Source organism: Oncorhynchus keta, chromosome 4 (genome assembly GCF_023373465.1).
Source record: "Oncorhynchus keta strain PuntledgeMale-10-30-2019 chromosome 4, Oket_V2, whole genome shotgun sequence".
In the NCBI taxonomy this organism is placed as follows: Eukaryota; Metazoa; Chordata; class Actinopteri; order Salmoniformes; family Salmonidae; genus Oncorhynchus; species Oncorhynchus keta.
The window spans coordinates 991,708-1,009,719 of NC_068424.1; positions in this window are offsets into that span (position 1 = coordinate 991,708).

Consider the following 18,012-nt stretch of genomic DNA (forward strand, 5'->3'; position numbering starts at 1 on the left):
GTCATAAAATAATATAGACAGTAGATCTAGCTGGTCTGTCATGAAATAATAGAGACAGTAGATCTAGCTGGTCTGTCATAATATAATAGAGACAGTAGATCTAGCTGGTATGTCATGCAACAGAAACAGTAGATCTAGCTGGTCTTTCATAAAATAATAGAGACAGTAGATCTAGCTGGTCTGTCATAATATAATAGAGACAGTAGATTTGGCTGGTCTGTCATAATATAATAGAGACAGTAGATCTACCTGGTCTGTCAAAATATAATAGAGACAGTAGATCTAGCTGGTCTGTCATAAAATAATAGAGACAGTAGATCTAGCTGGTCTGTCATAATGTAACAGAGACAGTAGATCTAGTTGGTATGTCATACAACAGAGACAGTAGATCTAGCTGGTCTGTCAAAAATAATAGAGACAGTAGATCTAGCTGGTCTGTCATGAAATAATAAAGACAGTAGATCTAGCTCGTCTGTCATAATATAATAGAGACAGTAGATCTAGCTGGTATGTCATACAATAGAGACAGTAGATCTAGCTGGTCTGTCATAAAATAATAGAGACAGTAGATCTAGCTGGTATGTCATACAATAGAGACAGTAGATCTAGCTGGTCTGTCATAAAATAATAGAGACAGTAGATCTAGCTGGTCTGTCATAATATAATAGAGACAGTAGATTTGGCTGGTCTGTCATAATATAATAGAGACAGTAGATCTACCTGGTCTGTCAAAATATAATAGAGACAGTAGATCTAGCTGGTCTGTCATAAAATAATAGAGACAGTAGATCTAGCTGGTCTGTCATAATGTAACAGAGACAGTAGATCTAGCTGGTATGTCATACAACAGAGACAGTAGATCTAGCTGGTCTGTCAAAAAAATAATAGAGACAGTAGATCTAGCGGGTCTGTCATGAAACAATAAAGACAGTAGATCTAGCTCGTCTGTCATAATATAATAGAGACAGTAGATCTAGCTGGTATGTCATACATAATAGAGACAGTAGATCTAGCTGGTCTGTCATAAAATAATAGAGACAGTAGATCTAGCTGGTCTGTCATAAAATAATAGAGACAGTAGATCTAGCTGGTATGTCATACAATAGAGACAGTAGATCTAGCTGGTCTGTCATAATATAATAGAGGCAGTAGATCTAGCTGGTATGTCATAATATAATAGAGACAGTAGATCCAGCTGGTCTGTGATAATACAATAGAGACAATAGATCTAGCTGGTATGTCATACAACAGAGACAGTAGATCTAGCTGGTCTGTCATAAAATAATAGAGACAGTAGATCTAGCTGGTCTGTCATGAAATAATAGAGACAGTAGATCTAGCTGGTCTGTCATAATATAACAGAGACAGTAGATCTACCTGGTCTGTCCTAATATAACAGAGACAGTAGATCTACCTGGTCTGTCATAATATAATAGAGACAGTAGATCTAGCTGGTCCGTCAAAAATTTAATAAAGACAGTCGATATAGCTGGTCTGTCATAATACAATAAAGCCAGTAGATCTAGCTGGTCTGTCATAATATAATAGAGACAGTAGATCTAGCTGGTCTGTCAAAATATAATACAGACAGTAGATCTAGCTGGTCTGTCATAATATAATAGAGACAGTAGATTTGGCGGGTCTGTCATAATATAATAGAGACAGTAGATCTACCTGGTCTGTCATAATATAACAGAGACAGTAGATCTAGCTGGTCTATCATAATATAATAGAGACAGTAGATCTACCTGGTCTGTCAAAATATAATAGAGACAGTAGATCTAGCTGGTCTGTCAAAATATAATAGAGACAGTAGATCTAGCTGGTCTGTCATAATATAATAGAGACAGTAGATTTGGCTGGTCTGTCATAATATAATAGAGACAGTAGATCTACCTGGTCTGTCATAATATAACAGAGACAGTAGATCTAGCTGGTCTGTCAAAAAATAGAGACAGTAGATCTAGCTGGTCTGTCATGAAATAATAGAGACAGTAGATCTAGCTGGTCTGTCATAAAATAATAGAGACAGTAGATCTAGCTGGTCTGTCATAATATAATAGAGACAGTAGATTTGGCGGGTCTGTCATAATATAATAGAGACAGTAGATCTACCTGCTCTGTCATAATATAACAGAGACAGTAGATCTAGCTGGTCTGTCATAAAATAATATAGACAGTAGATCTAGCTGGTCTGTCATGAAATAATAGAGACAGTAGATCTAGCTGGTCTGTCATAATATAATAGAGACAGTAGATCTAGCTGGTATGTCATGCAACAGAGAACAGTAGATCTAGCTGGTCTGTCATAAAATAATAGAGACAGTAGATCTAGCTGGTCTGTCATAATATAATAGAGACAGTAGATTTGGCTGGTCTGTCATAATATAATAGAGACAGTAGATCTACCTGGTCTGTCAAAATATAATAGAGACAGTAGATCTAGCTGGTCTGTCATAAAATAATAGAGACAGTAGATCTAGCTGGTCTGTCATAATGTAACAGTAACAGTAGATCTAGCTGGTATGTCATACAACAGAGACAGTAGATCTAGCTGGTCTGTCAAAAATAATAGAGACAGTAGATCTAGCTGGTCTGTCATGAAATAATAGAGACAGTAGATCTAGCTGGTCTGTCATAATATAATAGAGACAGTAGATCTAGCTGGTATGTCATACAATAGAGACAGTAGATCTAGCTGGTCTGTCATAAAATAATAGAGACAGTAGATCTAGCTGGTCTGTCATAAAATAATAGAGACAGTAGATCTAGCTGGTATGTCATACAATAGAGACAGTAGATCTAGCTGGTCTGTCATAATATAATAGAGGCAGTAGATCTAGCTGGTATGTCATAATATAATAGAGACAGTAGATCCAGCTGGTCTGTGATAATACAATAGAGACAATAGATCTAGCTGGTATGTCATACAACAGAGACAGTAGATCTAGCTGGTCTGTCATAAAATAATAGAGACAGTAGATCTAGCTGGTCTGTCATGAAATAATAGAGACAGTAGATCTAGCTGGTCTGTCATAATATAACAGAGACAGTAGATCTACCTGGTCTGTCCTAATATAACAGAGACAGTAGATCTACCTGGTCTGTCATAATATAATAGAGACAGTAGATCTAGCTGGTCCGTCAAAATACAATAGAGACAGTCGATCTAGCTGGTCTGTCATAATACAAAAAGCCAGTAGATCTAGCTGGTCTGTCATAATATAATAGAGACAGTAGATCTAGCTGGTCTGTCAAAAATATAATACAGACAGTAGATCTAGCTGGTCTGTCATAATATAATAGAGACAGTAGATTTGGCGGGTCTGTCATAATATAATAGAGACAGTAGATCTACCTGGTCTGTCATAATATAACAGAGACAGTAGATCTAGCAGGTCTGTCATAATATAATAGAGACAGTAGATCTACCTGGTCTGTCAAAATATAATAGAGACAGTAGATCTAGCTGGTCTGTCAAAATATAATAGAGACAGTAGATCTAGCTGGTCTGTCATAATATAATAGAGACAGTAGATTTGGCTGGTCTGTCATAATATAATAGAGACAGTAGATCTACCTGGTCTGTCATAATATAACAGAGACAGTAGATCTAGCTGGTCTGTCAAAAAACATAAGACAGTAGATCTAGCTGGTCTGTCATAAAATAATAGAGACAGTAGATCTAGCTGGTCTGTCATAAAATAATAGAGACAGTAGATCTAGCTGGTCTGTCATAATATAATAGAGACAGTAGATTTGGCGGGTCTGTCATAATATAATAGAGACAGTAGATCTACCTGGTCTGTCATAATATAACAGAGACAGTAGATCTAGCTGGTCTGTCATAAAATAATATAGACAGTAGATCTAGCTGGTCTGTCATGAAATAATAGAGACAGTAGATCTAGCTGGTCTGTCATAATATAATAGAGACAGTAGATCTAGCTGGTATGTCATGCAACAGAGACAGTAGATCTAGCTGGTCTGTCATAAAATAATAGAGACAGTAGATCTAGCTGGTCTGTCATAATATAATAGAGACAGTAGATTTGGCTGGTCTGTCATAATATAATAGAGACAGTAGATCTACCTGGTCTGTCAAAATATAATAGAGACAGTAGATCTAGCTGGTCTGTCATAAAATAATAGAGACAGTAGATCTAGCTGGTCTGTCATAATGTAACAGACAGTAGATCTAGCTGGTATGTCATACAACAGAGACAGTAGATCTAGCTGGTCTGTCAAAAATAATAGAGACAGTAGATCTAGCTGGTCTGTCATGAAATAATAGAGACAGTAGATCTAGCTGGTCTGTCATAATATAATAGAGACAGTAGATCTAGCTGGTATGTCATACAATAGAGACAGTAGATCTAGCTGGTCTGTCATAAAATAATAGAGACAGTAGATCTAGCTGGTCTGTCATAAAATAATAGAGACAGTAGATCTAGCTGGTATGTCATACAATAGAGACAGTAGATCTAGCTGGTCTGTCATAATATAATAGAGGCAGTAGATCTAGCTGGTCTGTCATAATATAATAGAGACAGTAGATCCAGCTGGTCTGTGATAATACAATAGAGACAATAGATCTAGCTGGTATGTCATACAACAGAGACAGTAGATCTAGCTGGTCTGTCATAAAATAATAGAGACAGTAGATCTAGCTGGTCTGTCATAAATAATAGAGACAGTAGATCTAGCTGGTCTGTCATAATATAACAGAGACAGTAGATCTACCTGGTCTGTCCTAATATAACAGAGACAGTAGATCTAGCTGGTCTGTCATAATATAATAGAGACAGTAGATCTAGCTGGTCTGTCATAATACAATAGAGACAGTCGATATAGCTGGTCTGTCATAATACAATAAAGACAGTAGATCTAGCTGGTCTGTCATAATATAATAGAGACAGTAGATCTAGCTGGTCTGTCATAATATAATATAGACAGTAGATATAGCTGGTCTGTCATAATATAACAGAGACAGTAGATTTAGCTGGTCTGTCATAATATAATAGAAACAGTAGATCTACCTGGTCTGTCATAATATAACAGAGACAGTAGATCTAGCTGGTCTGTCATAATATAATAGAGACAGTAGATCTAGCTGGTCTGTCAAAATATAATAGAGACAGTAGATCTAGCTGGTCTGTCAAAATATAATAGAGACAGTAGATCTAGCTGGTCTGTCATAATATAATAGAGACAGTAGATTTGGCTGGTCTGTCATAATATAATAGAGACAGTAGATCTACCTGGTCTGTCATAATATAACAGAGACAGTAGATCTAGCTGGTCTGTCAAATTAATAGAGACAGTAGATCTAGCTGGTCTGTCATGAAATAATAGAGACAGTAGATCTAGCTGGTCTGTCATAAAATAATCGAGACAGTAGATCTAGCTGGTCTGTCATAATATAATAGATACAGTAGATTTGGCGGGTCTGTCATAATATAATAGAGACAGTAGATCTACCTGGTCTGTCATAATATAACAGAGACAGTAGATCTAGCTGGTCTGTCATAATATAATAGAGACAGTAGATCTACCTGGTCTGTCAAAATATAATAGAGACAGTAGATCTAGCTGGTCTGTCATAATATAATAGAGACAGTAGATCTAGCTGGTATGTCATACAACAGAGACAGTAGATCTAGCTGGTCTGTCATAAAATAATAGAGACAGTAGATCTAGCTGGTCTGTCATGAAATAATAGAGACAGTAGATCTAGCTGGTCTGTCATAATATAATAGAGACAGTAGATCTAGCTGGTATGTCATGCAACAGAGACAGTAGATCTAGCTGGTCTGTCATAAAATAATAGAGACAGTAGATCTAGCTGGTCTGTCATAATATAATAGAGACAGTAGATTTGGCTGGTCTGTCATAATATAATAGAGACAGTAGATCTAGCTGGTCTGTCATAATATAATAGAGACAGTAGATCTAGCTGGTCTGTCATAATATAATAGAGACAGTAGATCTAGCTGGTCTGTCAAAATATAATAGAGACAGTAGATCTAGCTGGTCTGTCAAAAAATAATAGAGACAGTAGATCTAGCTGGTCTGTCATGAAATAATAGAGACAGTAGATCTAGCTGGTCTGTCATAAAATAATAGAGACAGTAGATCTAGCTGGTCTGTCATAATATAATAGAGACAGTAGATTTGGCGGGTCTGTCATAATATAATAGAGACAGTAGATCTACCTGGTCTGTCATAATATAACAGAGACAGTAGATCTAGCTGGTCTGTCATAATATAATAGAGACAGTAGATCTACCTGGTCTGTCAAAATATAATAGAGACAGTAGATCTAGCTGGTCTGTCATAATATAATAGAGACAGTAGATTTGGCGGGTCTGTCATAATATAATAGAGACAGTAGATCTACCTGGTCTGTCATAATATAACAGAGACAGTAGATCTAGCTGGTCTGTCATAATATAATAGAGACAGTAGATCTACCTGGTCTGTCATAATATAATAGAGACAGTAGATCTACCTGGTCTGTCAAAATATAATAGAGACAGTAGATCTAGCTGGTATGTCATACAACAGAGACAGTAGATCTAGCTGGTCTGTCATAATAGAATAGAGACAGTAGATCTAGCTGGTATGTCATACAACAGAGACAGTAGATCTAGCTGGTCTGTCATAAAATAATAGAGACAGTAGATCTAGCTGGTCTGTCATGAAATAATAGAGACAGTAGATCTAGCTGGTCTGTCATAATACAATAAAGACAGTAGATCTAGCTGGTATGTCATGCAACAGAGACAGTAGATCTAGCTGGTCTGTCATAATATAATAGACATTTACATTACATTTAAGTCATTTAGCAGACGCTCTTATCCAGAGCGACTTACAACTTAGACACAAAGGCCTATTGAACTAACAGTGGATCGGGATTAATTGTAACACATTTGTTTTACTTCTGGCCAGTTGAGTTCAAAATGTGATACTAACAACGAGATTTGTCTGCTACAAATTGATGTACAGTTGAAGTCGGAAGTTTACATACACCTTAGCCAAATTCATTTAAACTCAGTATCTCACAATTCCTCACATCTAATCCCATTAAATATTCCCTGTCTTTAGGTCAGTTAGGATCACAACTTTATTTTAAGAATGTGAAATATCAGAATAATAGTAGAGAGAATGATTTTCAGCTTTTATTTCTTTCATCACATTCCCAGTGGGTTGACGTTTACATGCACTCAATTAGCATTTGGTAGCATTGCTTTTAAATTGTTTAACTTGGGTCAAACTTTTGGGTAGACTTCCACAAGCTTCCCACAACAAGTTAGGAGGAATGGGCCAACATTCACCTGACAGAGCTGGTGTAACCCAGTCAGGTTTGTAGGCCTCCTTGCTCACACACGCATTTTAAGTTCTGTCCACAAATTTTCTAAGCCATTTTGCTTCAACTTTAGAAGTATGCTTGGGGTCATTGTCCATTTGGAAGACCCATTTGCGACGAAGCTTTAACTTCCTAACTGATGTCTTGAGATGTTGCTTTAATATATACACATAATTTTCCTCCTCATGAAGCCATGCATTTTGTGAAGTGCACCCAGTCCCTCCTGCAGCAAAGCACCCCCACAACATGATGCTGCCACTCCCGTGCTTCATGGATGCAATGGTGCTCTTGGCTTGCAAGCCTCCCCCTTTTTCCCCCCAACATAACAATGGTCATTATGGCCAAACAATTCAATTTTTGTTTCATCAGACCAGAGGACATTTCCCAAAAATAAGTACAATCTTTGTCCCCATGTGCAGTTGCAAACAGTAGTCTGGCTTTTTTTTATGGCGGTTTTGGAACAGTGGCTTCTACCTTGCTGAGCGGCCTTTCAGGTTATGTCGATATAGGACTTGTTTTACTGTGGATATAGATACTTTTGTACCTGTTTCCTTCAGCATCTTCACAGGGTCCTTTGCTGTTGTTCTGGGATTGATTAACACTTTTCGCACCAAAGTACGTTCATCTCTAGAAGACAGAACGCATCTCCTTCCTGAGCAGTATGACGGCTGCGTGGTCCCATGGTGTTTACACTTGCGTACTATTGTTTATACAGATGAACATGGTACCTGCAATTGCTCCCAAGGACAAACCAGACTTGTCTACAATTTTTTTCTGAGGTCTTGGCCTCAGAAGAGACAGTAGATTTGGCTGGTCTGTCATAATATAATAGAGACAGTAGATCTAGCTGGTATGTCATACAACAGAGACAGTAGATCTAGCTGGTCTGTCATAAAATAATAGAGACAGTAGATCTAGCTGGTCTGTCATGAAATAATAGAGACAGTAGATCTAGCTGGTCTGTCATAATATAATAGAGACAGTAGATCTAGCTGGTATGTCATGCAACAGAGACAGTAGATCTAGCTGGTCTGTCATAATATAATAGACATTTACATTACATTTAAGTCATTTAGCAGACGCTCTTATCCAGAGCGACTTACAACTTAGACACAAAGGCCTATTGAACTAACAGTGGATCGGGATTAATTGTAACACATTTGTTTTACTTCTTGGCCAGTTGAGTTCAAAATGTGATACTAACAACGAGATTTGTCTGCTACAAATTGATGTACAGTTGAAGTCGGAAGTTTACATACACCTTAGCCAAATTCATTTAAACTCAGTATCTCACAATTCCTCACATCTAATCCCATTAAATATTCCCTGTCTTTAGGTCAGTTAGGATCACAACTTTATTTTAAGAATGTGAAATATCAGAATAATAGTAGAGAGAATGATTTTCAGCTTTTATTTCTTTCATCACATTCCCAGTGGGTTGACGTTTACATGCACTCAATTAGCATTTGGTAGCATTGCTTTTAAATTGTTTAACTTGGGTCAAACTTTTTGGGTAGACTTCCACAAGCTTCCCACAACAAGTTAGGAGGAATGGGCCAACATTCACCTGACAGAGCTGGTGTAACCCGGTCAGGTTTGTAGGCCTCCTTGCTCACACACGCATTTTAAGTTCTGTCCACAAATTTTCTAAGCCATTTTGCTTCAACTTTAGAAGTATGCTTGGGGTCATTGTCCATTTGGAAGACCCATTTGCGACGAAGCTTTAACTTCCTAACTGATGTCTTGAGATGTTGCTTTAATATATACACATAATTTTCCTCCCTCATGAAGCCATGCATTTTGTGAAGTGCACCCAGTCCCTCCTGCAGCAAAGCACCCCCACAACATGATGCTGCCACTCCCATGCTTCATGGATGCAATGGTGCTCTTTGGCTTGCAAGCCTCCCCCTTTTTCCCCCCAAACATAACAATGGTCATTATGGCCAAACAATTCAATTTTTGTTTCATCAGACCAGAGGACATTTCCCCCAAAAGTACAATCTTTGTCCCCATGTGCAGTTGCAAACAGTAGTCTGGCTTTTTTATGGCGGTTTTGGAACAGTGGCTTCTACCTTGCTGAGCGGCCTTTCAGGTTATGTCGATATAGGACTCGTTTTACTGTGGATATAGATACTTTTGTACCTGTTTCCTTCAGCATCTTCACAGGGTCCTTTGCTGTTGTTCTGGGATTGATTAACACTTTTCGCACCAAAGTACGTTCATCTCTAGAAGACAGAACGCATCTCCTTCCTGAGCAGTATGACGGCTGCGTGGTCCCATGGTGTTTACACGTGCGTACTATTGTTTATACAGATGAACATGGTACCTGCAATTGCTCCCAAGGACAAACCAGACTTGTCTACAATTTTTTTCTGAGGTCTTGGCCTCAGAAGAGACAGTAGATTTGGCTGGTCTGTCATAATATAATAGAGACAGTAGATCTAGCTGGTATGTCATACAACAGAGACAGTAGATCTAGCTGGTCTGTCATAAAATAATAGAGACAGTAGATCTAGCTGGTCTGTCATGAAATAATAGAGACAGTAGATCTAGCTGGTCTGTCATGAAATAATAGAGACAGTAGATCTAGCTGGTATGTCATGCAACAGAGACAGTAGATCTAGCTGGTCTGTCATAATATAATAGACATTTACATTACATTTAAGTCATTTAGCAGACGCTCTTATCCAGAGCGACTTACAACTTAGACACAAAGGCCTATTGAACTAACAGTGGATCGGGATTAATTGTAACACATTTGTTTTACTTCTTGGCCAGTTGAGTTCAAAATGTGATACTAACAACGAGATTTGTCTGCTACAAATTGATGTACAGTTGAAGTCGGAAGTTTACATACACCTTAGCCAAATTCATTTAAACTCAGTATCTCACAATTCCTCACATCTAATCCCATTAAATATTCCCTGTCTTTAGGTCAGTTAGGATCACAACTTTATTTTAAGAATGTGAAATATCAGAATAATAGTAGAGAGAATGATTTTCAGCTTTTATTTCTTTCATCACATTCCCAGTGGGTTGACGTTTACATGCACTCAATTAGCATTTGGTAGCATTGCTTTTAAATTGTTTAACTTGGGTCAAACTTTTTGGGTAGACTTCCACAAGCTTCCCACAACAAGTTAGGAGGAATGGGCCAACATTCACCTGACAGAGCTGGTGTAACCCGGTCAGGTTTGTAGGCCTCCTTGCTCACACACGCATTTTAAGTTCTGTCCACAAATTTTCTAAGCCATTTTGCTTCAACTTTAGAAGTATGCTTGGGGTCATTGTCCATTTGGAAGACCCATTTGCGGTCTGCTTTAACTTCCTAACTGATGTCTTGAGATGTTGCTTTAATATATACACATAATTTTCCTCCCTCATGAAGCCATGCATTTTGTGAAGTGCACCCAGTCCCTCCTGCAGCAAAGCACCCCCACAACATGATGCTGCCACTCCCGTGCTTCATGGATGCAATGGTGCTCTTTGGCTTGCAAGCCTCCCCTTTTTCCCCCAACATAACAATGGTCATTATGGCCAAACAATTCAATTTTGTTTCATCAGACCAGAGGACATTTCCCAAAAATAAGTACAATCTTTGTCCCCATGTGCAGTTGCAAACAGTAGTCTGGCTTTTTTATGGCGGTTTTGGAACAGTGGCTTCTACCTTGCTGAGCGGCCTTTCAGGTTATGTCGATATAGGACTTGTTTTACTGTGGATATAGATACTTTTGTACCTGTTTCCTTCAGCATCTTCACAGGGTCCTTTGCTGTTGTTCTGGGATTGATTAACACTTTTCGCACCAAAGTACGTTCATCTCTAGAAGACAGAACGCATCTCCTTCCTGAGCAGTATGACGGCTGCGTGGTCCCATGGTGTTTACACTTGCGTACTATTGTTTATACAGATGAACATGGTACCTGCAATTGCTCCCAAGGACAAACCAGACTTGTCTACAATTTTTTTCTGAGGTCTTGGCCTCAGAAGAGACAGTAGATTTGGCTGGTCTGTCATAATATAATAGAGACAGTAGATCTAGCTGGTATGTCATACAACAGAGACAGTAGATCTAGCTGGTCTGTCATAAAATAATAGAGACAGTAGATCTAGCTGGTCTGTCATGAAATAATAGAGACAGTAGATCTAGCTGGTCTGTCATGAAATAATAGAGACAGTAGATCTAGCTGGTATGTCATGCAACAGAGACAGTAGATCTAGCTGGTCTGTCATAATATAATAGACATTTACATTACATTTAAGTCATTTAGCAGACGCTCTTATCCAGAGCGACTTACAACTTAGACACAAAGGCCTATTGAACTAACAGTGGATCGGGATTAATTGTAACACATTTGTTTTACTTCTTGGCCAGTTGAGTTCAAAATGTGATACTAACAACGAGATTTGTCTGCTACAAATTGATGTACAGTTGAAGTCGGAAGTTTACATACACCTTAGCCAAATTCATTTAAACTCAGTATCTCACAATTCCTCACATCTAATCCCATTAAATATTCCCTGTCTTTAGGTCAGTTAGGATCACAACTTTATTTTAAGAATGTGAAATATCAGAATAATAGTAGAGAGAATGATTTTCAGCTTTTATTTCTTTCATCACATTCCCAGTGGGTTGACGTTTACATGCACTCAATTAGCATTTGGTAGCATTGCTTTTAAATTGTTTAACTTGGGTCAAACTTTTTGGGTCTTCATACAAGCTTCCCACAACAAGTTAGAGGAATGGGCCAAAATTCACCTGACAGAGCTGGTGTAACCCAGTCAGGTTTGTAGGCCTCCTTGCTCACACACGCATTTTAAGTTCTGTCCACAAATTTTCTAAGCCATTTTGCTTCAACTTTAGAAGTATGCTTGGGGTCATTGTCCATTTGGAAGACCCATTTGCGAGAAGTTTAACTTCTAACTGATGTCTTGAGATGTTGCTTTAATATATACACAGTAATTTTCTCCCTCATGAAGCCATGCATTTGTGAAGTGCACCTAGTCCCTCCTGCAGCAAAGCACCCCCACAACATGATGCTGCCACTCCCGTCTTCATGGATGCAATGGTGCTCTTTGGCTTGCAAGCCTCCCCTTTTTCCCCCAACATAACAATGGTCATTATGGCCAAACAATTCAATTTTTTGTTTCATCCAGACCAGAGGACATTTCCCAAAAATAAGTACAATCTTTGTCCCCATGTGCAGTTGCAAACAGTAGTCTGGCTTTTTTATGGCGGTTTTGGAACAGTGGCTTCTACCTTGCTGAGCGGCCTTTCAGGTTATGTCGATATAGGACTTGTTTTACTGTGGATATAGATACTTTTGTACCTGTTTCCTTCAGCATCTTCACAGGGTCCTTTGCTGTTGTTCTGGGATTGATTAACACTTTTCGCACCAAAGTACGATTTGGGCGGGTCATCTCTAGAAGACAGAACGCATCTCCTTCCTGAGCAGTATGACGGCTGCGTGGTCCCATGGTGTTTACACTGGTACTATTGTTTATACAGATGAACATGGTACCTAGCTGGTCTGTCCCAAGGACAAACCAGACTTGTCTACAATTTTTTTTTCTGAGGTCTTGGCCTCAGAAGAGACAGTAGATTTGGCTGGTCTGTCATAATATAATAGAGACAGTAGATCTAGCTGGTATGTCATACAACAGAGACAGTAGATCTAGCTGGTCTGTCATAAAATAATAGAGACAGTAGATCTAGCTGGTCTGTCATGAAATAATAGAGACAGTAGATCTAGCTGGTCTGTCATGAAATAATAGAGACAGTAGATCTAGCTGGTATGTCATGCAACAGAGACAGTAGATCTAGCTGGTCTGTCATAATATAATAGACATTTACATGACATTTAAGTCATTTAGCAGACGCTCTTATCCAGAGCGACTTACAACTTAGACACAAAGGCCTATTGAACTAACAGTGGATCGGGATTAATTGTAACACATTTGTTTTACTTCTTGGCCAGTTGAGTTCAAAATGTGATACTAACAACGAGATTTGTCTGCTACAAATTGATGTACAGTTGAAGTCGGAAGTTTACATACACCTTAGCCAAATTCATTTAAACTCAGTATCTAGCAATTCCTCACATCTAATCCCATTAAATATTCCCTGTCTTTAGGTCAGTTAGGATCACAACTTTATTTTAAGAATGTGAAATATCAGAATAATAGTAGAGAGAATGATTTTCAGCTTGTATTTCTTTCATCACATTCCCAGTGGGTTGACGTTTACATGCACTCAATTAGCATTTGGTAGCATTGCTTTTAAATTGTTTAACTTGGGTCAAACTTTTTGAGACAGTAGACTTCTACAAGCTTCCCACAACAAGTTAGGAGGAATGGGCCAACATTCACCTGACAGAGCTGGTGTAACCCAGTCAGGTTTGTAGGCCTCCTTGCTCACACACGCATTTTAAGTTCTGTCCACAAATTTTCTAAGCCATTTTGCTTCAACTTTAGAAGTATGCTTGGGGTCATTGTCCATTTGGAAGACCCATTTGCGACATAAGCTTTAACTTCCTAACTGATGTCTTGAGATGTTGCTTTAATATATACACATAATTTTCCTCCCTCATGAAGCCATGCATTTTGTGAAGTGCACCCAGTCCCTCCTGCAGCAAAGCACCCCCACAACATGATGCTGCCACTCCCGTGCTTCATGGATGCAATGGTGCTCTTTGGCTAGCTGGTCTGTCATAATGCAAGCCTCCCCCTTTTTCCCCCAACATAACAATGGTCATTATGGCCAAACAATTCAATTTTTGTTTCATCAGACCAGAGGACATTTCCCCAAAAATAAGTACAATCTTTGTCCCCATGTGCAGTTGCAAACAGTAGTCTGGCTTTTTATGGCGGTTTTGGAACAGTGGCTTCTACCTTGCTGAGCGGCCTTTCAGGTTATGTCGATATAGGACTTGTTTTACTGTGGATATAGATACTTTTGTACCTGTTTCCTTCAGCATCTTCACAGGGTCCTTTGCTGTTGTTCTGGGATTGATTAACACTTTTCGCACCAAAGTACGCTCATCTCTAGAAGACAGAACGCATCTCCTTCCTGAGCAGTATGACGGCTGCGTGGTCCCATGGTGTTTACACTTGCGTACTATTGTTTATACAGATGAACATGGTACCTGCAATTGCTCCCAAGGACAAACCAGACTTGTCTACAATTTTTTTCTGAGGTCTTGGCCTCAGAAGAGACAGTAGATTTGGCTGGTCTGTCATAATATAATAGAGACAGTAGATCTACCTGGTCTGTCAAAATATAATAGAGACAGTAGATCTACCTGGTCTGTCATTAAATAATAGAGACAGTAGATCTAGCTGGTCTGTCATAATGTAACAGAGACAGTAGATCTAGCTGGTATGTCATACAACAGAGACAGTAGATCTAGCTGGTCTGTCAAAAATAATAGAGACAGTAGATCTAGCTGGTCTGTCATGAAATAATAGAGACAGTAGATCTAGCTGGTCTGTCATAATATAATAGAGACAGTAGATTTGGCTGGTCTGTCATAATATAATAGAGACAGTAGATCTAGCTGGTCTGTCATAATAGAATAGAGACAGTAGATCTACCTGGTATGTCATACAATAGAGACAGTAGATCTAGCTGGTATGTCATAATATAATAGAGACAGTAGATTTGGCTGGTCTGTCATAATATAATAGAGACAGTAGATCTAGCTGGTCTGTCATAATAGAATAGAGACAGTAGATCTACCTGGTCTGTCAAAATATAATAGAGACAGTAGATCCAGCTGGTCTGTCATGAAATAATAGAGACAGTAGATCTAGCTGGTCTGTCATAATATAATAGAGACAGTAGATCTAGCTGGTATGTCATACAATAGAGACAGTAGATCTAGCTGGTATGTCATAATATAATAGAGACAGTAGATCTACCTGGTCTGTCATAATATAACAGAGACAGTAGATCTAGCTGGTCTGTCATAATAGAATAGAGACAGTAGATCTACCTGGTCTGTCAAAATATAATAGAGACAGTAGATCCAGCTGGTCTGTCATTAAATAATAGAGACAGTAGATCTAGCTGGTCTGTCATAATGTAACAGAGACAGTAGATATCGCTGGTCTGTCATAAAATAATAGAGACAGTAGATCTAGCTGGTCTGTCATAAAATAATAGAGACAGTAGATCTAGCTGGTCTGTCATAAAATAATAGAGACAGTAGATCTAGCTGGTATGTCATACAATAGAGACAGTAGATCTAGCTGGTCTGTCATAAAATAATAGAGACAGTAGATCTAGCTGGTCTGTCATAAAATAATAGACATTTACATTTACATTTAAGTCATTTAGCAGATGCTCTTATCCAGAGCGACTTACAAATTGGTGCATACACCTTATGACAACCAGTGGAACAGCCACTTGCATCTAAATCTTGTTGGGGGAGAAGGGGGGTGAGAAGGATTACTTACCCTTACTTACCCTATCCTAGGTATTCCTTGAAGAGGTGGGGTTTCAGGTGTCTCCGGAAGGTGGTGATTGACTCCGCTGTCCTGGCGTCGTGAGGGAGTTTGTTCCACCATGGGGGCCAGAGCAGCGAACAGTTTTGACTGGGCTGAGCGGGAACTGTACTTCCTCAGTGGTAGGGAGGCTAGCAGGCCAGAGGTGGATGAACGCAGTGCCCTTGTTTGGGTGTAGGGCCTGATCAGAGCCTGGAGGTACTGAGGTGCCGTTCCCCTCACAGCTCCGTAGGCGAGCACCATGGTCTTGTAGCGGATGCGAGCTTCAACTGAAGCAGTAGAGACAGTAGATCTAGCTGGTATGTCATACAATAGAGACAGTAGATCTAGCTGGTCTGTCATAATATAATAGAGGCAGTAGATCTAGCTGGTATGTCATAATATAACAGAGACAGTAGATCTAGCTGGTCTGTCATAATATAATAGAGACAGTAGATCTAGCTGGTATGTCATACAACAGAGACAGTAGATCTAGCTGGTCTGTCAAAAAATAATAGAGACAGTAGATCTAGCTGGTCTGTCATGAAATAATAGAGACAGTAGATCTAGCTGGTCCGTCAAAATATAATAGAGACAGTCGATATAGCTGGTCTGTCATAATACAATAAAGCCAGTAGATCTAGCTGGTCTGTCATAATATAATAGAGACAGTAGATCTAGCTGGTCTGTCAAAATATAATAGAGACAGTAGATCTAGCTGGTCTGTCATAATATAATAGAGCCAGTAGATTTGGCGGGTCTGTCATAATATAATAGAGACAGTAGATCTACCTGGTCTGTCATAATATAACAGAGACAGTAGATCTAGCTGGTCTGTCATAAAATAATATAGACAGTAGATCTAGCTGGTCTGTCATGAAATAATAGAGACAGTAGATCTAGCTGGTCTGTCATAATATAATAGAGATGGTAGATCTAGCTGGTATGTCATAAAATAATAGAGACAGTAGATCTAGCTGGTCTGTCATAAAATAATAGAGACAGTAGATCTAGCTGGTCTGTCATAATATAATAGAGACAGTAGATTTGGCTGGTCTGTCATAATATAATAGAGACAGTAGATCTACCTGGTCTGTCAAAATATAATAGAGACAGTAGATCTAGCTGGTCTGTCATAAAATAATAGAGACAGTAGATCTAGCTGGTATGTCATAATGTAACAGAGACAGTAGATCTAGCTGGTATGTCATACAACAGAGACAGTAGATCTAGCTGGTCTGTCAAAAATAATAGAGACAGTAGATCTAGCTGGTCTGTCATGAAATAATAGAGACAGTAGATCTAGCTGGTCTGTCATAATATAATAGAGACAGTAGATCTAGCTGGTATGTCATACACAGAGACAGTAGATCTAGCTGGTCTGTCATAAAATAATAGAGACAGTAGATCTAGCTGGTCTGTCATAAAATAATAGAGACAGTAGATCTAGCTGGTCTGTCATAAAATTAATAGAGACAGTAGATCTAGCTGGTATGTCATACAATAGAGACAGTAGATCTAGCTGGTCTGTCATAATATAATAGAGGCAGTAGATCTAGCTGGTATGTCATAATATAATAGAGACAGTAGATCCAGCTGGTCTGTGATAATACAATAGAGACAATAGATCTAGCTGGTCTGTCATAAAATAATAGAGACAGTAGATCTAGCTGGTCTGTCATGAAATAATAGAGACAGTAGATCTAGCTGGTCTGTCATAATATAACAGAGACAGTAGATCTACCTGGTCTGTCATAATATAACAGAGACAGTAGATCTAGCTGGTCTGTCATAATATAATAGAGACAGTAGATCTACCTGGTCTGTCAAAATATAATAAAGACAGTCGATCTAGCTGGTCTGTCAAAATATAATAGAGACAGTAGATCTAGCTGGTCTGTCATAATATAATAGAGACAGTAGATTTGGCGGGTCTGTCATAATATAATAGAGACAGTAGATCTACCTGGTCTGTCATAATATAACAGAGACAGTAGATCTAGCTGGTCTGTCAAAAATAATAGAGACAGTAGATCTAGCTGGTCTGTCATGAAATAATAGAGACAGTAGATCTAGCTGGTCTGTCATAAAATAATAGAGACAGTAGATCTAGCTGGTCTGTCATAATATAATAGAGACAGTAGATTTGGAGGGTCTGTCA